Raw genomic sequence first — 21,216 nt, forward strand, 5'->3', positions numbered from 1 at the left:
ACAATGAATTATAATTATGTCTAGATGATGCTCTGTCTGCAAACTAGCACAAAGAGGTAGCAAGTCTAGCCACTTCATTCCGTATACTCCATGCTAGTGCACTTCCACATGAGGGAATCCAAGATCTGCAGCTACTCCACAGCGTTGTGCATGCACCTCCAACCAATGTATCCATGAGTCTCCAAAAATCCACCCAATCTGTTTTCTGAAACGCACAGCCATAGCTAACTGTTCTTCTCTCAGGAGAAAGACCTTCTGATAAACTGTCTCTTTACACAACATACCCACCAAACTTTACTGACCAATCAATTCCTCTGCTAATTCTCATTTGCATACCTCTCCACCCCAAAATCCCTGTATGTAATACGCAGTGTCCGCGGACATATCGTAACCTAGACAGCCCTTCTACCATTTCCACTTCACTCTCTGTGCCATTCACTCAATGGATACAGCTAAACAGTTACACAACCATCCACCAATTACATCCAAGACCTCTACATCTAACTGCATCATCAGAGTTCAGCACTTCAAATGTACTGTAGAATACTCTGAGTACAAGTCTCATATCATTGGAAAGCACCTAATACAAAAACTACTGTACAAGTCTCCAAGATTTCTACTTGCAGCTGCATGCATATCCACATGCATGAATGCAAACTACAGGTACGCATATTTTCTTCACAGTACATGTACAACTCTTGTAAAATAATATAAACAGAGTAAGTACCACTTAACCTGTATAGCCTATGAAATGAACTTATTGTCATTTTTTCCATCTAAGTAGTGTATTATAAAATTACACACAGCCAGGATAAGGTCATGCACCTTCATACACTCACACAGATAGACACTATCATTGAAAAACTCCCAACTGCAATAACACCACTACCTGTAAATCACATCCTTCTGATTTATTACCCACACCTTAGCAAATGCATACATTCCATGCTTTTCTATACAGTATCTGGCATTACCTTTCAAAAATTGTAAAACACAATCACACACCATCACATACATCTCTACCATCATACTCAGACACTCATGCCCACAGCACACATGCATCGCAGAACAACCCAACCCATACCTTCTTTATTTTTTTTAGCAGACCCCAAAGAATGCCTACCAAAAAGCAAGTCCGTAGAAAACAACGTAGAAGTAGAGCAAATGAAAAAATCCAAAATAAGCATCCATCTCTAGCAGTATTTGTACAAAAAGTTCAAACCAAACAGCAAATACAGTCATTTACTAAAACAAAACATGCTTCAAGTACAGAAACGTTGCCTCCTCTATCAAAATGTAAAACGAAACAGAAAACGATTATCAAGAATTCAGCTACCACTACTGCTAAAACTGCTCCTATAAATCTTGATATAATGGCAAGTAAGCATACCAAAAAAAATATTTTAGCAAACATGGTCCGCAACAGAGTCCTTCAGAATCTTATAAAAATCATACACAACCCTTAAAACCTACCGTAGAAAATTAATATTAGAAGCTTTGATAGACAGTACAATCCTTCTCAAAAGAAAATTATTTATTTGAGTGTTAAACAGAATGAAACCACTAACAAAACGAATAACTAAATTACAAAAAAGACTTCTCAATAAATGAAATATCAACAAAAATAACTTCTTAAATATCTGTGGAGGTGAATGGAGTCACACCACGAAAACAGAACCATATTTTAATGAAGAAGCATAAAAACAAAAACAAACAAATACAATTGCTATACATAGCAGTGGCCGAGGTTATGAAAAAATTAATAATACCATAATGGAACAAGAAATACTGCTTAAAAAATATCCCCAGAAAACCCAGAATTACCTCTCCATTCGACTGGACCAAATCATCCAGTATACAAATGCCCATGCACGTCAATGTGTAATATTCCCAAAAAATCTTTCAAATCTTTACGCAAATTCCTCAATCAGTATGTGAAAGGCAAAGACAAAATCAAAATCAAACTACTGCAAAATATGGATACCTATCCAGTGCGTAAATACACAGGGCTACAAGGACATTCATTAGCCTGCATTTCAGGACCTAGTTGCAAAAGCAACTTCCATGACATCAAAATGATATCAACACATCATCCAACTATAAGAAGTCTAGTCTATAAACTGTACTATACTAAAAGTCCTGCATTAGCACTAGCCAATTTAAATAACAATCTTCAACATTGTACAGCCAAATAACTACTTGAAGAAATTGACCGTATCCAGAAAAAATATTTTGGAAGTGAAAGCCACTTACAAAATGCAATACCTTTCCAACAGACTAGTAACAATTGTACACATGGTAACGTTCTACTACACACATACAAAAAAGAAATACTAAAATTTAAAAGTACATCCGCTGAAATACCAAACTGTGTGTGTGTGTTACCGCAGAACTTATTATAAAACAACACAAAAACTATAGACATAACATACAAAATAGAGGACAATGAAGATTATAAATGGTTTGAATTAGCTCTTTACCTTATAGCAGAAAACAAATACGAAATAACTGACCCCTTAATACTTTGCAGTTACTGCCCTGCAAAACTTGACAACAACCAAACTCCTTCACGCGCTATCACAAATAACTTAGAATTATTCCCACTACCAAAACCCCTACAACAACTCAATTTATATGAGAGCATCATAGTTCAAACAGTACACCCATTTCAAACAATAACACTCCTTCAACCAAAAACAGCAAAATTACCTCCCTCTGAATTGGTGAAAGGCATTCGTGGCAAAGTAGTTTATTTACCATTAGATCTGACAGAAAATGTGCACACTCTAGGAGTGCAACGTCCAATAGAACAATCTTTAATTATCTTAGTAAATGGTGTACCAACAAAAGACAAAAAAATGAGGCAACAACTTGTCGACTTACATTAAGTTAGACAAGCCTTGCAATATCTAAAAGGCAATAATGAGTACTACAAAGAAATAAATATTGAAGAAAACTGAAGGGGAACAACTGAAATAATTCAAGAGTCACAAGAATCTCGTCAATTTGAACTTCTGGATCCAGCTGCAGTATCCAATATTTTAGACATTATACAATTCATGCATTGCACTCTAAAGACAGCATAGATGATGCACTACAAATGTACCAATTGCGACATAGCAAAGGATCACCAATGAGCATATGGGAAAAAAGTATAGAAGCACATGCTTTTCCTCTACTATTTCCTACTGGCAAAGGAGGAAGATACGATGATAGACCCACTCAAATAACAGCATCAGAATACCGTTCATTACAAATGTATTCTGAAGATCCCAGATTTAGACAAAATTCCACCTACTCTTTGAAAGTGAACTAGCAACTCTATGTTACGGAGTTGCACACATATTGAAATCGGGAACACACTTTCAAAATATGTCAGCTATGCAATTAATACAAAAAGTGCAAGAAAAAGATGAGGTTTTACAATCAAGTATTACAAATCTGTTTGCAAACATGTGCGGTACAAAAAATACTGGTTCCGACGTCACAGAGATGTACGTTGTATGATCCGAAACCTTGGACCACCCACTTGGTTTGTTACATTAAGTTGTGCAGAATATGCATGGGAATATTTACATGATTTCCTACGCATATCAAACAAAAACAAAACAAACATAGATATACTCACACCTGTAGAACTTTGCTCTCTAGATCCTGTTAATGTTTCAAGATATTTCCACCATCATTTCATTGCTTTGCTACACTTTATTTGTAATAAAACAGTTCCTCCACTCGGAGAAGTGCAACACATCTTGTGGAGAAAAGAATATCAAGCCAGAGGAGCACCACATATCCACATGCTTTAATGGATTAAAGATGCTCCTAAATATCGTCAGGACAGTGATGTCACTGTTTTGCAGTTCATACAAAAATATGTCACTTGTGAAATCCCTTCACAAACGACAAATAGTGACCTTCGTGCACAAAATGTACAATGTCAAAGATACAAATGTGGCCAATATTGTCGTCGCAAATACAAAAAGAAAGGGAAATACTACACCAAATGCTGCTTTGGTTTCCCTAGACCAGTTGCAGAAACAGGTGAAGAAAACAACTTCACGTCTTCAGTTCGACATAGTGTTAAAGGTAAATCACCTAAGAACACATATTACATAAAAAGAACAGAAGAATCAAAATATATCAATGATTACAATCAAATCATTGCCCACTTATGGAATGCAAACATAGATGTGCAGTACATTGCAGACAATTCCACTGCAGTTGCACGATATGTTACAGCATACTTAACAAAAGCAGAAAAAACAAGACCTCTGGAATGACCTATCATCAGACAAAACACCATCTCAGAAATTATACAGCTTAGGCATAAAAATGCTCCCTCATAGAGAATGTGGTGCCTACGAAGCTGCAGATAGTTTAACCGGTACTGCTTAGTATGGAAAATCAGAAAATATAGTATTGCAAGTCTTGGTCTTGCTAAATCTAGAAAAAGAGTTCTCAAATCATATGACAACATAGAAACAATAGCCAAAAATGATCCCAATAGCCAAGACATTTTGAAAAACAATTTACTAGACACATACTACCCAAACAGGAGTATCACTTTGGAAAACATGTGACTATACCACATAGCCCAAAACTCTGCATATTAAAATAATTTAAAACCCGATGAAAACAAAGGTAGATATAGAATGACAGATTGTGAAGGCAACTTAGCGAAACTTACCAAACAAAGCTTAATGAATCATATCAAATTGTCATTAAAAACTCCTCAACAGAAAGAACTATATTACATGTCCCTGCTACAACTTTTTAAACCATGGAGAAAAGAAGAAGAGTTACTAGATAACTATGACTGCTATGAAGACACTTTCAAAGCAAATGAAAGCACTTTCACCGATGTGAACTTTATGCAGTACAAAACAATGTTGCAAAATGAACAGCAACATGAAGAAGAACTCCAGGCCCAACTAGATAAGGACACTCCCGCCAGTAGTCAACCTTATGTAACAGGAAGCCAAGAACCACTGGGACAGCCGCTAATAGCAAATGAGGCAGAATTAGCTATGACAGAAGTAGAAAACACCATGTGTCACTATTCAGAAGATACAGAAGACTTAACTGCACTACAATCAAAACTAAACAAAGAGCAGCGCACCATTTTTGAAGAAGTAACAAAAGAAATTGCACATGGTGTACAACATGAAAATAAAGAATGTAGCTGCCAAATGTACAAACCTAAAACAAACTACGAAGAACTCTTTGGAGGAAAACACATTATTGTTTTCAGAGATCTTCTTCAATTGACACCAGTGAAAGGTGAACCTATTTTTAAAACCGTAGGACACAAACTCTGCCGTTAAACTATTGGCAGCATAGGAAATGTCAACCTTTGGCAACATTTCCAACACAAAGAATTAACAGAAAACATGCGCCAATCTACAGACCTCACCTACCTCAACATTTTAAAAAGTATAATAGTTGGTGTACTATCTCAAGAAGCACAAACAATATTAAAAACCCGGCACATCAATGCACTGAATGGCGATAACTCCTGTGCTACTGAAGTTATGGAAAAATGTCAATTGTATGGCCTTAATGCCAACTCTTGCAAGCTGTTCCAAATTAAATGAAACAATGTTAAAAAAAGAAATGCAAACAATAATTGAAATTTGCTTCACAGACAAACTAGATGTACATGGTATTACGCTACCAATGTGTTAACAAGCCACAACAAGACTAAATACCTTAGAAAATTCTATCTCCAAAAAAGCTGGCTTGGAGAAAATATTAAAATTATCCTTAAACTGTAGAGTAATACTAAAACGTAACCTTGATGTGGAGCAAGGACTAGTTAATGGGGCACTGGGTACAGTTGTTGTCTTTCAAAAATACCCACGTGACAACAACATTCAGTTTATCAATATTCTCTTCGACAAACTTTCAGAAGTGAAAAGGATAGCGCGCTCAACAGCTCGACTCCTTCTCTTCAAAGACATATATGTACGCAGAGAATAATTTTCTCTAACTCTTGCATATGCAGTCACAAATCATAAATCCCAAGGTCTTACCCTAGACAAAGCATTGATAGATATTGGTAACACAGTCTTTAAAGAAGGCATGAGCTACATAGCACTATCACACTTACGTACACTTGATGGTCTATTTCTAATCAACTTTGATGCAAGTAAAGTCAACGCTGATATTCCTTGCATTCTAGAATACAATAGACTACGTACACTATACACCCCCATCTAAAAGCATATCCTGTTCCACAAAAGGAAAACGTTGTAAAACAAAACTAATTCAAACTGAAATGCAACAGAATCTGACTGCAAATCCTCCAAAGACAGTAAAAGAAGCTAATACTTCATCATTTACCATAAGTAAATAAGAACCTATTAGTCAAAGTAACTCAGGTACTTCTTCAAAGAAGCAACACACACTCCGAAAAAATGACTTGGACACTGAACTATCTGGTCCATTCAAATTTTCAAATGTAACTGGTGTAAGTTGTTACGCAAATGTAGCAATGAATATTCTATTTCAATTGCCACCAATTGTTGACAACATTTACTTACACAGTACAGACCAATTGTGTTTGCAAATGTTAGTCCTTCATAGAAACGCAACAAACAATCCTGACAACACGTATAGTGTTCACGGAATAAGACAAGAATTGAACTACTGTTCTGTAATGGTGCAATTCACTATAAACTCACAAGAAGATCCACAAGAATGTCTAATGTACTTACTACAAGTATTGGAAAACAAAAACATACCTAAATTCACATGTATGAAATCTTCCAGATATCATACATGTGGAAACATACCTGCACCAATGTTACACAAGAAGAAATCCCTAACGAGCGCTTTGTGTATGTATCCATACCAAATTGTGAATCCATTCCATTTCAGCAACTTGTACAACATGCAAACCATGGCAGATTATGTACTACCTGCAATTCAGATAATCGCTCCACCTTACTAACACAAACATATAGTAAATACTTAATACTAATGCTTCTACGTTACAATGCAGATGGTACCAAAAACAACTGCAAGCTGACTGGATTCACACATGGTCAAGTATCACTTGGTAAGAAAACCTTCACAACAATAGCCCACCATGCAGGAGCCACAACCAATGCAGGTCACTACACTGCATATATACAAAAGAAATGTGGATGGTTCGAATGTAATGATAGTACCATTACTCTAAAGCAGAGATTACCAGCAAATCTTACCAATGCTTATTTAATCTTCTTAAAACCAAAATGTAATAATTAATCTGTACTTCACCATTAACAAAAATTCAATGAAAAAACTATAAACAGTTAGAATACGCCAACAGGTATCTAACTAGCCCAAGATTCTATAACAACCAAAGAGATAAATGAACACCACTAAATTGTAACAAAAAATAGACAGAATACGCCAACAGGTATCTAACTGCTTCAGAAATTTGCAACAATCCAACAGATATAAAATTAACCAGAAACAAGAAGTAAACACTGAAAAGAAACAAACAAATAGACTGTAGCATAACAAAAAACAGATTTTTTAATCTGAAAAGGATTTTTTTTCACACAGACCCAATGATTTTAAAAACAAACACAGAAACTGAGCAAAATGCACAGTACACTGGTTTGTAAACCAAATATGAGGGTAACAAAAAAAAACGTTGAAATATCTATTATGAAATGTAATAAGTCTTTATAAAATACATACAATAACATGCTCTTTTCTTTTATCACAGAAAATGAAAAAAAATACTTCCTCCAGGTACCAAACTCATGTAAAAAATGTATCGAATCTCAACAAATCAAGCAGTAAGTATAATTGAAACCATTTGATAGATATTCAAATCTATCGTTGTGATCTATGGCTGTGATATGTGCAGTGCTTGTGGTCAAGACCTAGAGACTTGAGTGTATAGCCTACACCCTACAGTCTTCACCCATGCACCCTGCCACAACCACCACAACATATAACACCCATAGTAGCTTATAACATCAGTACTTATAACTTCGGTCTTGGGAACACTCTGGCCACAACTCTGAAACATATCACACCCATACATCACACCCAGGTTTGATTATATGGGTGTGATCTATGGGTGTGATATGCTGCGGTGGTTGCGGCCAGGGCCTAGAGTTTTGGGTGCATGTCCTCCCTGTGTGAGTGGCAAATGGAGTCTGTTGCCTGCTGCTGGAGCTCCATCTGCCTTTCAGGGGGGAGAATGGAAGTGGCCACCCTATCCATTGCCTGAGCCATCATTTCACACGATGCCCCCTGTTGTGCTGCTATAGTGTAGATGGAGTTCTCCCACACAGTATTGCCTGTTGGCGCACGGCCACTGCGTTGGTGGGCACCATACCTGTTTGGGGCAAGGCGATGTGCACCTGCTGTGCTGGCACTGCCTGAGGCTGCAGGACTGCATTCCTCCTTTGATCTACTGGCCCAGGAACAGGAGCAAATATTGTGGAGTGTGACACTGCATCCGTAACCGCCACAGGCGGACTTTCCAACACTGAAATCCCCATAGAGGGGTCTACCCCCAGTGCAGGTGGGTTGGACAGAACAGCATCCCTGCCAGAAACACTCACCTGCGACATCGCATATGTCTCACTGTCCGATTCAGCACCTGATTCATAGATGTCTCCGGAGGTGTATCCATAGACACCCGTGGACAGCATGGTCTGTAGGAGAAATGGGTTTTCACCCACCACCACCCCACGTCCTCCACTGGTGCCCGTTTGTGGCTGTGATTCCTCATGGGTCTGCACCATCTCCTCCTCCACAACAGCATCAAGTGCCTCATCACCTACAAAAACATGAAAGATAACAAATGGAAACAGGCATGAGCACCATAGCACACACACATAGGCCTGACAAGGCAGAGATCCAGTACATAAATTACACATGTCCCACATGACAATAACCCTGGCATGCATGCACGGTCAATGAGTTGGAAGGGGAGGCAAAAAGCAGACACTGAGGACTCCAAGATGGAAAAGCAACACATGTGATGCATGCTGGATAGCACTGGCATCAAACATTAGCCTGTGAGTGGCATGTCCAATACACATACATGACACATGCCAGCACACAGATGGCACGTAGCATAGCCATGGTACATTTGACAAGTACCACCATATGGTAGGAAATAAGTACTGTCACCCATCCATGTGAGATGGACATCAGGAGATAAAACATTCAAAATAGTGTGACAAAACACGCATGTGCCACACGCTGCAACAAATCCAGTGTTCAGTGTTTACTGATGCAGTGATGGCAGACAGATGGATACATCAATGCTTGGTCACTTCAACATGACAGAAGACAACAATCATGTTCAACATTCAAACAGGGCCCAAAAATGATTGTGTGCAGGCCATCTGTAGGTGCACATTACTCAATCAGCCTGAATGGTTAAATCATTCCCATAACAAGGTAATAAATGTGGGCCATTGTGGGGTGTAATCTATGACAGAAGTATGTTACATTTGTGGCAGTACGGCAAAAAAATGCGTGGTAAAAATGGCAAGGATTAAAACAATCAGGTTGAATGTACAGGAACACATTTTGAACAATGTTGTTGCAAGATGACAGTTGAAGGGCAACTGCAGTAATCTGGTGCAAATTGGCAACTGTGGTCAGAAGGGATACTGTCATACCCAAACCCAAGGCCGGGGAATAGTTTCGAGGGACCACATGGGTGACCCATACCAGTCATGACTACACAGCCTCACCTGGCACTCAATCAGAACACATCACCCAAGCAACATACACATGGATTGCACACACATGGATGGGCACTCACCGGACAATGCTTCAAGATCTGGTAGGTCTCCCACGCCTCAGATCTGATCCTCTGTGATGAAACCTCCAGCGACAGACTCATGTTCAGTGAGTTGGTCATCCTCTGGTGGAGACCCACCGCCAGTCAAAAGAGTAGAGGCATGATTGGAAGCCAGCTTGTTCTTTGCTCTCCGTTTCAGGTCATTCCACCGCTTAGAGCAATCATCAGATGTGCGCTTCACGAATCCAAGGGAACTAATGCGGTCCACAATGTTCTGCCAGTGGGACCTACGTTGAGCAGGCGTAGTCTTGCACCCTGCAAACACCACCATTTCGCGGCTATGTGCCAACACATAGGCCACAAGTGCATCTAGTTCGGCGTCATTGAAACTAGGCTTCCTTGATGTGCCGGAGTGTGTAGCCGCGTCTGGGGTCCCAGCCTGTACTGCAAGAGCACCCTTCTTGTTCTTGGAAGGTGGTGTGGACCCTGAGTGGCTGCTCTGGTTGGTAGGGGCAGAAGCGCAGGTGGACTGGGCACTACAAGTTTCCAAAGGCACAATGACCAAAGGTCTCACTGCAGGCATTGGCTGCAGGGTGATGTTCGCAGGACCAACCTCGGTGTGATGGACTTGGACCAACACTGTCTCGGCTGGGAGAATCGGAGCTGGGGTGGATTGAGCTGAAGCTGCCCCTGCAGCCTCCTCACCCTGGCTACTTGGGGCAGCAGATGACATTGCTGCCCCAGATCCACGTGGCTTGGTGACAGCAACTTTCACCACCACACGTGGCTTAGACCTGGTGACACGGAAGTCAGCCTGGGAGTCATCCTGTGCCGGTTCAGTTGACAATATGGGCCGGTTTAACAAGGGCTGAGCTGGGATGTCAGCTGCATTTCCCCCAACCATTGGGGGGGCATAGGTGGTCCTCCACACACTGGCCTCTTGGGCCACACTGCACATCCCGGCCATGTCCCCTACCTCGCCCACCTCTTTGAGCTCGGCCACCTTTGCCTCTCTTACTGCTTGGTCGCCTCCCAACCATGGCACTGATTTTGTTTTTGTGTATGGGAGTTGCAGTAAACAATTGTCCTGGGCAATTGGGGTGAAAGGGGTAGGGTACTAGATGGAATTCGTACCCTAGTGCTCTAGCAAGGCTGTCTGTGATCCCTGGGGAAGATGACGGGTCACACAATGCACATGCACCCCGAAAAGAATATTAAACGTGCACACAACCCCTGGTAGACCAAAAATGAACCCGCACTACGCTGTGGGACCCAGAAACACAAAAATAAGCGTACGCGTGATACATGCAGCCTACAATGAGCTCTGAAGGGGTACGCGACACACGGGGCAACCACAGTTGGAAAATATGTGCACAACTCACCGTCTGCCTGGAAAAAGAACGTGAAAAAGATGCGCGTGTGCGCGTTGGCAACACCCCTGCCAAAAGAAGAATTGAACGCTGTCTGAGTAAACAGGGAGTACGACTGGAACCGTTGTGAAGTAATCGCGTGTGAACTGACAAGAAGTACAAGAATCACCCGCTCGCTCTCCACAAAAAGCACATATGAGAAAATGGCGTCATACGCGTGCCTTTTGAGCCATCCCACATGTGCAACGTCACTTACGTGCGTACGCGCTAAGGCCCTTTCCTCCAATTGAATGCAGTGACACCCTGACGTGCAGTAATTGCACGTTTACAATCAACATGCACCTGTGTTGAGGGAAACGCCCTTGTGCGTCACGTCACAGACGCGCTTATGCGCTAAGGGCCTTTCCTCGAATTACACGCTAACGTGCAGTTTTTTCACATGCCAAATCAGTCCGTATCAAGCTGGCCATGCAACAACACACGGAAGACCACGCTCCTGCCCAGAAGGCCATTTTCCTGCCCCCCAGAGCCCTGAGCACGCTCACACCTGCCATCTGCTGATGCCTGCCTGCCTGCTGCCCACGTGCCCTGCTTTTGGTGCCTGCACATCAGCCATCTGCAGGAGTGCAGTTGCTGTGACCACCCCTGCTGGAACAGAAGACTCCCGACTGGGATACCATCACTCCACAGCCCAGCCCCAGGACCCAGCTTCCCACCCACGCCTGCCTCTGGGGTTGCCATGTCAGACACAACACCATCTGGCACCACTGGCAACCCCCAGCCATAGAGGCAGAGGGCTACCAGCTTCATTGTCAGTGAAGTTGGTATCCTGGTGGAGCAAGTCCTGGGGCAGTATGATGACCTCTTTGGAAGTTTGCACGCCGACAATGAGGGATGGAAGAGGATCTGGATGGACAACTTGACTGCCATCAACAAGGAGGGGGTGGCAGTCAGCGACATTCAACACGTCCGGAAGCGCTGGGAGGACTTCAGATCCAGGACACTCAACAAGGCCCGGCGCCTCTTGAAGGCAGGGGATGCTAAGGGGTGCTGGGTCTGCCTAAACAACAACCAAATGAGGGTCCTGCAACGTATACGCTCAGCACTCCACCTCCAGGTTCTTGAGAGGTAGACCCGTCTGGAGTAGAGCGGTAAGTGTACATGTGTACTGATGTGTACTGATTGGACGCTGTGCATGTTGAGGTGTGGCAGGAGTGTGCAGGTTGTACAAATGTCTGTGTAGGGCCATGTATGCATGTATATGTACAGGGAAATGAGCCTGCTGCATGTGAGTCCTCTCATGTGTGAGACACATCTATGGTGTATGTCTTGGTAAGCATGCTTGGCAAATGCAGGTGTGGGTGCACACATTATTACATCCTGTGTATGTACTGTGGCATGGTTGTGGTGTCACACATGGATGCTGCTTCTACCTGCATGTATCTGCACGATGTACATTTGAATGTGTGTGTATTTGACAAGTGTGCAACTGTGATACACCATGGATGCATGTGACACTGACATGTAGGAGGCTGATTGCCAGATGTGACAAGGATGGGGATGTCATCACAGTGACAGGTGGTGGAGATGTACAGATGCATGTATGTGTGGTGGCGTGTGTGCATGTGTTCTGCACTCCCCTTGTTGCATGTGACGTCAGGCTCACCTTCAGCAGCTCATGCTGTTGTTTGTGTATGGATGGTGCTGCCTGGTGCAACATTCCTGTTGTTGTGCTCATGTGTGTGAGTTGAAATGACATGTGTGTTGGGGAGTGTGATGCCATGTTTGAAGTTTGACACTGCCACTCATGTACAACTGTAATGTGTGTATCAGACCATTGTACAGTGCCCTGATGCCTGTGTTTCATCTCTCCCTGTCTGCCGCATCAACTGATGTAGAGGGCGGAGACAGTGCTGTGGAGCAAAGTGGCAGGGATCGCACCGCCAGCCGGAGACATATGGCCCAGCTCCCCTCCAAGGTTGTCATCTCGTCGGGGAGTGAGGAGTCTGGGGCCGCGTCCGTGGCCACAGCTGCCGAGGGTAGGTCCAAGAGGCGGAGGTTGGAGGTGGACTCCTTGGAAGCAGAAGGGGCAGCTGAGACCCCACAGGGTCCGATGGAGGAAGATTGCACAGAGTCATCCAGGTTGGTGGGGGGTTTGGTTGAGGAGGAGGCCGTGGAAGGGTCACACATGGGGTCTGGAGGGGGGATTCCACTGGTGCTAGTGGTGCAGTCCAGGGGGAGGGACAGGAGGCAGCACAGGCTGCCGTGGAGGTGCCTGTGTGTAATCCTGTCCCCGATCCTGTGACTGCATCATCCCACACTAGCAGGGATGCCTACGTCCAGACCCGTTTTCAGGGAGGGGATGAGCACACAACAACTGGCCTTCCTCTCGCTGCAGACGTGGCAATCCGGGACCGGGTTGAGTCTGTCCTGGCTGAGATGGCGTTGCGTCAGCGGGGCATGCGAGGTGACTGCAGTGTTTTCGTGAAGACACTGCATGCCATCTCGGATGCCTCTTTGACCGCATCGACCTACTGGGACGGCTCACCAGGACTGGATTCCTCCATCTGCTGGACCTTCTTCTGGCCCCCTTCTCACCTGAACCCCCTATGTGCCAGTCATACTCCGTGCCATCTTCCGGCCCATGTATCACCTGGGTACCCTGTGGAGCTGCCTCTGACCCAGCGGCCAGGTTGGTGGAACACATCCCTGCCACAGTCGGGAGTCGGAGGTCCAGCAGGGGTGGCCACACCAACAACTGCACCCCAGCAGTAGGAGGGCATGCAGAAGAGCCAGGGCACAGGCACAGCAGCAGCAGGCTCAAGGTGGGAGCGATGATGGCTCGGGGCCATCAACATCAGAGGGGCAGGCATCGGCCGGAGGGCAGGAGGACCCTGGATTGGGAGTGTCTTCCGTGTGGCAGCGGTTGGGCCAGCACATAGATTCGGAGCGGCGGCGGGCGGAAGAGGCACAGCTCACTATGGTCAGGACAGAGAACTCCATGCGCAGGGCGCTGAGGTGGGCCGAGTGCCTCGAGGCAATTCGCAGGGGGTTGGAGTTGGCCATGACGAAACCTCAGGGCCATGGAACAGGCCTGCCCCCAGGACATAGAACAGGAGTTCGATGATGCCCTGGCCCTGGAAATCGGCAAGTGAGCCATAGGACTTGCCTGCCACCATTGTATATAGTTAGTTGGTGTTAGGTTTCATTTATGTTTTTTTTCATTTGGGACGCTTGGACTATTGTAGATAGTTCTTCTTTAGGTAGTATTTCTTGTAGGTTTCATTTCAATGGTTGGGCTCATGAACCCTGGATTGTTATTTGTATATAGTTGAACAGTGGACCTTTCCTCAATTTTATTTTATTTTTCACCATGGAGCAATGGTTTTTACTTATTTCTTTCCGTTTGGATTTCCGTTGTTGGACAGTGACTTTGGACACATTTTCATTTGGATTTCATATTTTTTTTCATTTTGGAACATGATGCATTTTATTTATTATTTCCATTATTGTGTGATTTCATTTCATTCACTTAATTTTGTGTTGAATACATTTTTGTTTCATACTTCAATGTGTGGTATTCTCTCATTGGTTTCATGCATGTCACAATGTGGGTTTTCACATTCACTGGCACCCATTGTGTGTGTGTGACGGACATGTGTTGATGTACATACATGCCATTTGGGTTGTTTCATGTAATGGCCATTTCAATGTGGGGTGGATGTAATACTTGGTTGGTTCTTTGGGCAGGTAGGCGTGTGTTGTGATTTTGGTGGCCATGAGAGCCATAATTGTGGGTCATGATAATGTGTTGGAGGGGGACATGAGTCGGGGCCTGCTGGAAGGTGCCCCTCACTGCCAGGTGGGTGGGGGTACAGGGGAACATGAGTCGGGGCCTGCTGCAGGTGCCTGTCACTGCCGGGTGGGTGTGGGTGCAGGGGGACATGAGTCGGGGCCTGCTGGCAGGTGCCCCTCACTGCCAGGTGGGTGTGGGTGCAGGGGGACATGAGTCGGGGCCTGCTGGCAGGTGCCTGTCACTGCCAGGTGGGTGGGGGTGCAGGAGGACATGAGTCAGGGCCTGCTGGCAGGTGCCTGTCACTGCCGGGTGGGTGTGGGTGCAGGGGGACATGAGTCGGGGCCTGCTGGCAGGTGCACCTCACTGCCAGGTGGGTGGGGATGCAAGGGGACATGAGTCGGGGCCGGCTAGCAGGTGCCTGACGCTGCCGGGTGGGTGGGAGTTCAGGGGGACATGAGTCGGGGCTGCTGGCAGGTGCCCCTCACTGCCAGGTGGGTGGGGATGCAAGGGGACATGAGTCGGGGCCGGCTAGCAGGTGCCTGACGCTGCCGGGTGGGTGGGGGTGCAGGGGGACATGAGTCGGTGCTCACTGGTGTATGGTGACATGTGGGCTGGCTGGGGGGCATGCCGAGGGTGGATGGGCTACCTACGGGGCATTCCCAAGGTGGGTGGGCTGCCTGCAGGGAATGGCCTGGGGTGCAGGCTAGTCCCCTGTGGTGTGGGCTGCCTGCAGGGCATGGGGAGGGGGGAGAGGGCACACCTGGGAGGTCCCACACTGCCATTTGCATGTGATACTCCCCATACACCCCTCAGAATACACGTACCCCGCTTGCCTAAGGCCTATCGCGTGTGATACTCCCCGCCCACACCTCAGAATACACGTACCGGCTTGCCCAAGGCCTATCGCGTGTGATACTCCCTGCGCACCCCTCATAATACACGTACCCCGCTCGTCCAAGGCCTATCGTGTGTGATACTCCCCACACACCCCTCAGAATACACGTACCCCGCTCCCTAAGGCCTATCGTGTGTTATTCTCCCCGCGCACCCCTCGGAATACACGTCCCCCACTAGCCCAAGCCCTACCGTGTGTGTTACTTCACGTGCACTCCTGAAATACACGTACCCAGCTAGCACAAGGCCTATTGCGTGTGATTCTCCCCACGCACACTTCCGAATACACATACCCCGCTCGCCCAAGGCCTATGGCATGTGATACTGCCCGCACACCCCTCACAATACATGTACCCCACTCGCACAAGGCCTATCGCGTGTGATACTCCCCACGCACCTCTCAGAATACACGTACCCCACTCCCCAAGGCCTATCGCGTGTGATTCTCCCCACGCACCCCTCTGAATACACATCCCCCGCTAGCCCAAGCCCTATCGCGTGTATAACTACACGAGCACCCCCGAAATACACGTACCCTGCTAGAACAAGGCCTATCGCGTGTGATTCTCCCCCCGCACCCCTTGGAATACATGTAGCCCACTCCCCCAGGCCTATCACATGTGATTCTCCCCGCGCACCCCTCGGAATACACGTACACCGCTCCCCAAGGCCTATCGCGTGTGTTTCCCCCTGCGCACCCCTCGGAATACACAGACCTCGCTAGCCCAAGCCCTATCGCGTGTGTTACTTCAAGCGCACCCCCAAATACACGTAACCCGCTCGCCCAACGCATATCGCGTGTGAAACTTCCAGCGCACCCCTCAAATGCCCTGTGAACTGGTGCAGGGTTAGCGCTGCCCTTTGCGCTGCATTGGGGATTTCAATGCCTTATCCTTGCGCTCAAAATGTCTTTGATATTCCATGAATACGCAGTGCGCCAGAATGCTGTTTAGCGCACACGGCTGGCGCACGCTGGCGCACGCTAGCTCTCTGTACTGCTCGCGTGCGCTGCCTCTGCGCTGAAATCTATGAATTACCCTGTATGTTTGGTAAAAGAAAATTACTCAGGCATCTAAAGGAAGTACACAGACACATTACACGTTTACTTGGATATTTCAATAGGACTTTGTAAGGGAAATAGTGAGGTAGACAAATTGTCAGAATAAAAGAATTATATATGTGGGTACAATCTTCATGTTAAAAAACAAAGGCTCTTTTAAGAGCCATCCGTAGAAGGTATTAAAAAGTACTGAACATTTAAAGTATGTTGGATGTACCTGTGGTTATGAAAAAAAGGTTTATAAAATAACATAATTGTACATTGTTTGTATATATGCATATATGTATAATAGATAGTCCCTAAATTGACCATTTTGGGGTACATTGAGTGCAGTATTTCAGCACATTTTGAGCAATACTTTAATGTTATAAAGGAAGACTGCATTCCTTTCATCACTTAGGTGTAGGGCATCACTTCCATATAGGTTATTTCATGTAGAACTGATTACAAGGTTCCCTTTGCTGGATGGCTTTTAACGGCTGCTTTTTGCAGCCGTTAAAAGCCATGCCGCAAAGGGACCTTGGCGATATTTACGGCACTGTAATTTACGGTGCCGTAATTATCGCCTTTCCCCATTCCCATTATGCCCTATGGGGCAAAAATGGGAATGGGGAAGGGGCCATTGGTGAATGGGGAATTACCGCCCCACTCACCTTGGAATGGGGCGGTAATTCCGCCATCCACCATGGCGGAATTGCAACCTTAGCGGCAATAGCACCATGGTCCTCCGCCAAGGTTGTAATGAGGGCCATTAACCTGATTACTCTTTCTTCCAACATCATGTTAAATAAGTATATCTATCATTGTGTTTATGGTATTTTTTAGTATTCTGGACAGCTGCCTTATATTATAGGAGTTCACTATCTGCACCAAGAATGGAATGAATGATTTTGCTACATCAGTTGCTATCAAAACACCTTCGCTACTCATTTTGCCTCTAGATCTGGATAGTCTGGACATGTCTGCTGTTTCTAAGAGGAACACTCCTGGGAACAGTAGACCTATGTAACATGTACCTCCCCAGTTTCTGGGCAACCACGGATATGCTTTCTCTCCGCATATAAAATAAACTGGATCTCCCACATATACTGGTTCTATTTCCCATTTCAATACCACTGTATTCATGCACCCAGTAAATGTTCCGACTGAAAAGGAGCCTTTCTTTTTTAGAAAAAAAGGGACAGTTCTTGGGTTATAATTCACCGTGTAAGAAGGGGGAACTGCATATCTGTCCCCGTCTGTTCTTACACGAAACGTCATCACAGATGTTTTAACTGGTGGGGACAATCTATCTTGCCTATTTTGTCGGGTTATCTTTCGCATACTTTTCCTCGTAGGCTCTGGGGCCAGTACTTGTGCTTTATGGAATATGGAACAACCCACAGGCTTCATTATTATTTCCTCAAACTCATTCATGTTGGTTCTGTCTAATTGACCCTTACTACTCTTATTCTATTTCCCATAGAACATTGCACTTAAAGATGCACTACATGCAGAACTTAATGGTAATGGCTGTACATACCAACCTATCCCCTTCCCAGCATGCAGCGGTAAATGGGCACATACCCAGCAATTTGTTTTCTTCAGAATTGCATGTGTCATGTTCATAATTAATAACAACGTGTTGTTAACAAACCCTTCCCTGTGTCTTTCTTCCATTGGTGACAGGGTATAAGTAATCACCTGAACCGGGATTTTAGTAGTGGATATATTAACTATTGGTAAAAACATTTCTAATGGGTGTATCGATTCTGCATACCATAATATTAGGACTGTCGTTATTGGTGCTACCACGCTCATAAAGCACATAATTATTGTCAGTGCCAGCATACAATTCTTTTTACCATACTTAAGCTTACAGTCTTTATAATTGACTCATTCTCAGCAGTGGTGGTGCGGAGGAGGCTGGAGCCGGTCCTGGCATGTTTCTCGTCGTCCTTCTTCTTTCTTATCACAGTTCGTCGTGGATGTCTCTCTTCGTTGCACTTGCTCTGATGTCAATAAGTTCAACGGAATTGTCACAGTTCAGTTCTGCCAGTCCTTTATAGCCTGGATTTGCTTATTTATTTTTAGGCAAGATCACTTGTCCTTTCTCATACTGCTCAGAGGACCTTTGATCGGTTATCTTATTGCCTTACTACCATGTGCGCCCAGCTTGTCCACTTTGGGTCAGGACACATGTACTTTTTATGATCGCACCGAGGAGCCGCGAGTCTTGAATTGTCTGACTTGCACAATTCTCATGCTTCTCTCCTCTACACCTCTAGTTCCTTCTCCGTCCATGAGCAGAACCAGAGGTTGATATGAACGCCAAAGAACAGTGGATCACTTTGTCTTTCGAGGCTGCAACTTGTATCGCCTCACTCCTAGTATTGTGTGATCCGTGAACAGTGCTGGTGCACTTCCAGATTCAGGCTCAAAGTCAGTCTGTGGCTCTACTGCAGGTGCTGGTGTGCGCCGCGCCAGTGATGCAGATTCAGTCTTTGGCGGGCTGGCAAGTGCTGGTGGGCGCCAAAGGGGCTCACATTTTGTTTCTGCTGGTATTTGCAAGGCAGATTTTGTGTCGGCCAACAGTGATGTTGATTCTGCTGGGCAACGTTGGGGCACTCTTGGCCCTTTCCCCTTTTTGGCAATCGTCTCAGGCTTTGTTTCAAGTTTCACTTCTCGTTTGGGCAGATTTGGTGGCTACTTACTGGCAACAGTTTCTTCCGTTTCTGGGACCGCTGTCTCTTTCCGGTCGTCTTGGTCAGGCAAGTCTTTCAGTGACGTTGGAACCTTTTTGGCATGGGTGGCATGGATCCACGACTTCCGTCCATCCACCCGTATCGCCGTCTGCGTTGCCAAGATTACTTGATAGGGGCCGTGCCACCTGGGTGCTAATGATGACTTTCTTTCAAAAATGTTAAGCAGCACCCATTCTCCTGGCTCCAGCGCGTGCCCCGGACCAGTATATCTCACTGGTAATGCCTCCTGCACCTGCTGATGAATCAAACGCAATTTCTGCATTAAAAGGCCACAATAAGTACTAAGCACATGATGTTCTACCCCTCTAAGTCGTTTTGGCTGAGGTGTGCACCAAACATTTGCCGGCCTCCCCATTACGATTTCGTGCAGGGAGAGCCCAGTTTTAGCCTTTACAGACGTACGCATGCATAACAGCGCTATTGGTAATGCATCTGTCAGTCTAGAAAAATGGATACCTCTACTTTGTGACCGCAAAAGTATTTTGGTGGCTGAGGGCCAACCGTCTCATGCACGATATGACAGAATATAGGTTTTCGAGTTTGCCAATGAACGGCCATTTTGATGTAACAAGAATCGCCATTTTGTTTTCTAACCATTGCTCATTGCTTTCTGTTCCTATTGCTTCGCAGTATATTTTCTGCTTACACTGCTCAACTGTAAAACATTGTTGTCTGCACGTAAAAAGGACAAGGCCGCAGGGCCGTGAGGATAACAAGAGTTCGTTAAAACACAATGGCCCTCATTACGACCCTGGCGGAGTGGGTCTACGCCAGCGGTATTCGCGGCGGACCCGTCCGCCCTACTACGAGTTCCCGTAGCGCCATGGAGCGTTTTCCGCCTGGTTTTTCCGGGCGGAGAAATCCATGGCGCTAAGGGACCTTGTTGTTAATTACGCCACCGTATTTTACGGTGGCGTAATTAACGCCTTCCCCACTCCCATTATACCCTATGGGGCAAAAATGGGAATGGGGAAGGGTAAAATGGGGAATGGGGATTTACCGCCCCGCCAAGGTCGGAATGGGGCGGTAAATCCGCCAACCCCCATGGCGCTATCGGCAGCTTTCCGCCGTGCTCCATGGTGCATATTGCACCACGATTTCCGCCATGGTCGTAATGAGGGCCAATGTAGGCAGCGCCAGGAAGAATGCCCGGCTCCCTCCCGAATGTAGCCTTGAAGCAGAGCTGCAGGGCATTTAATCATTTCGCAGCATCCAGCCAGTCTCATTATATGGTAGAATATGTTAGAATAAAGCAGCTAAAGTCTTGAATTATGCTTTTCTTATGGCCCCCCCTTTACTGAGCCCCATTAGAGCGTGTCGGCTCCCAGGACACGAATAGCACTTCATAGATAGCAAGGTCTGGAATGCAACTCTCCCCCCCGTATGTAGCTCGCTTCCAAGAACAGAAGCGCTGTGTTCTGTTCAACAACTGAAAGATGCCTCCGCACTCACAAATTGCAAATTGTTACTAGAATAGATGTTTGAAGGTGTCATAGTTGTCCGAGATGTCCGTCATCACACCAAGTTCAAAGAAACCCAATAAAGGGGGGTGTTAAACATGTCACAGATGATTGTTTGATATGCAT

The sequence above is a fragment of the Ambystoma mexicanum genome, chromosome 5p (genome assembly GCF_040938575.1).
Source record: "Ambystoma mexicanum isolate Mex_15411 chromosome 5p, UKY_AmexF1_1, whole genome shotgun sequence".
Taxonomy (NCBI): Eukaryota; Metazoa; Chordata; class Amphibia; order Caudata; family Ambystomatidae; genus Ambystoma; species Ambystoma mexicanum.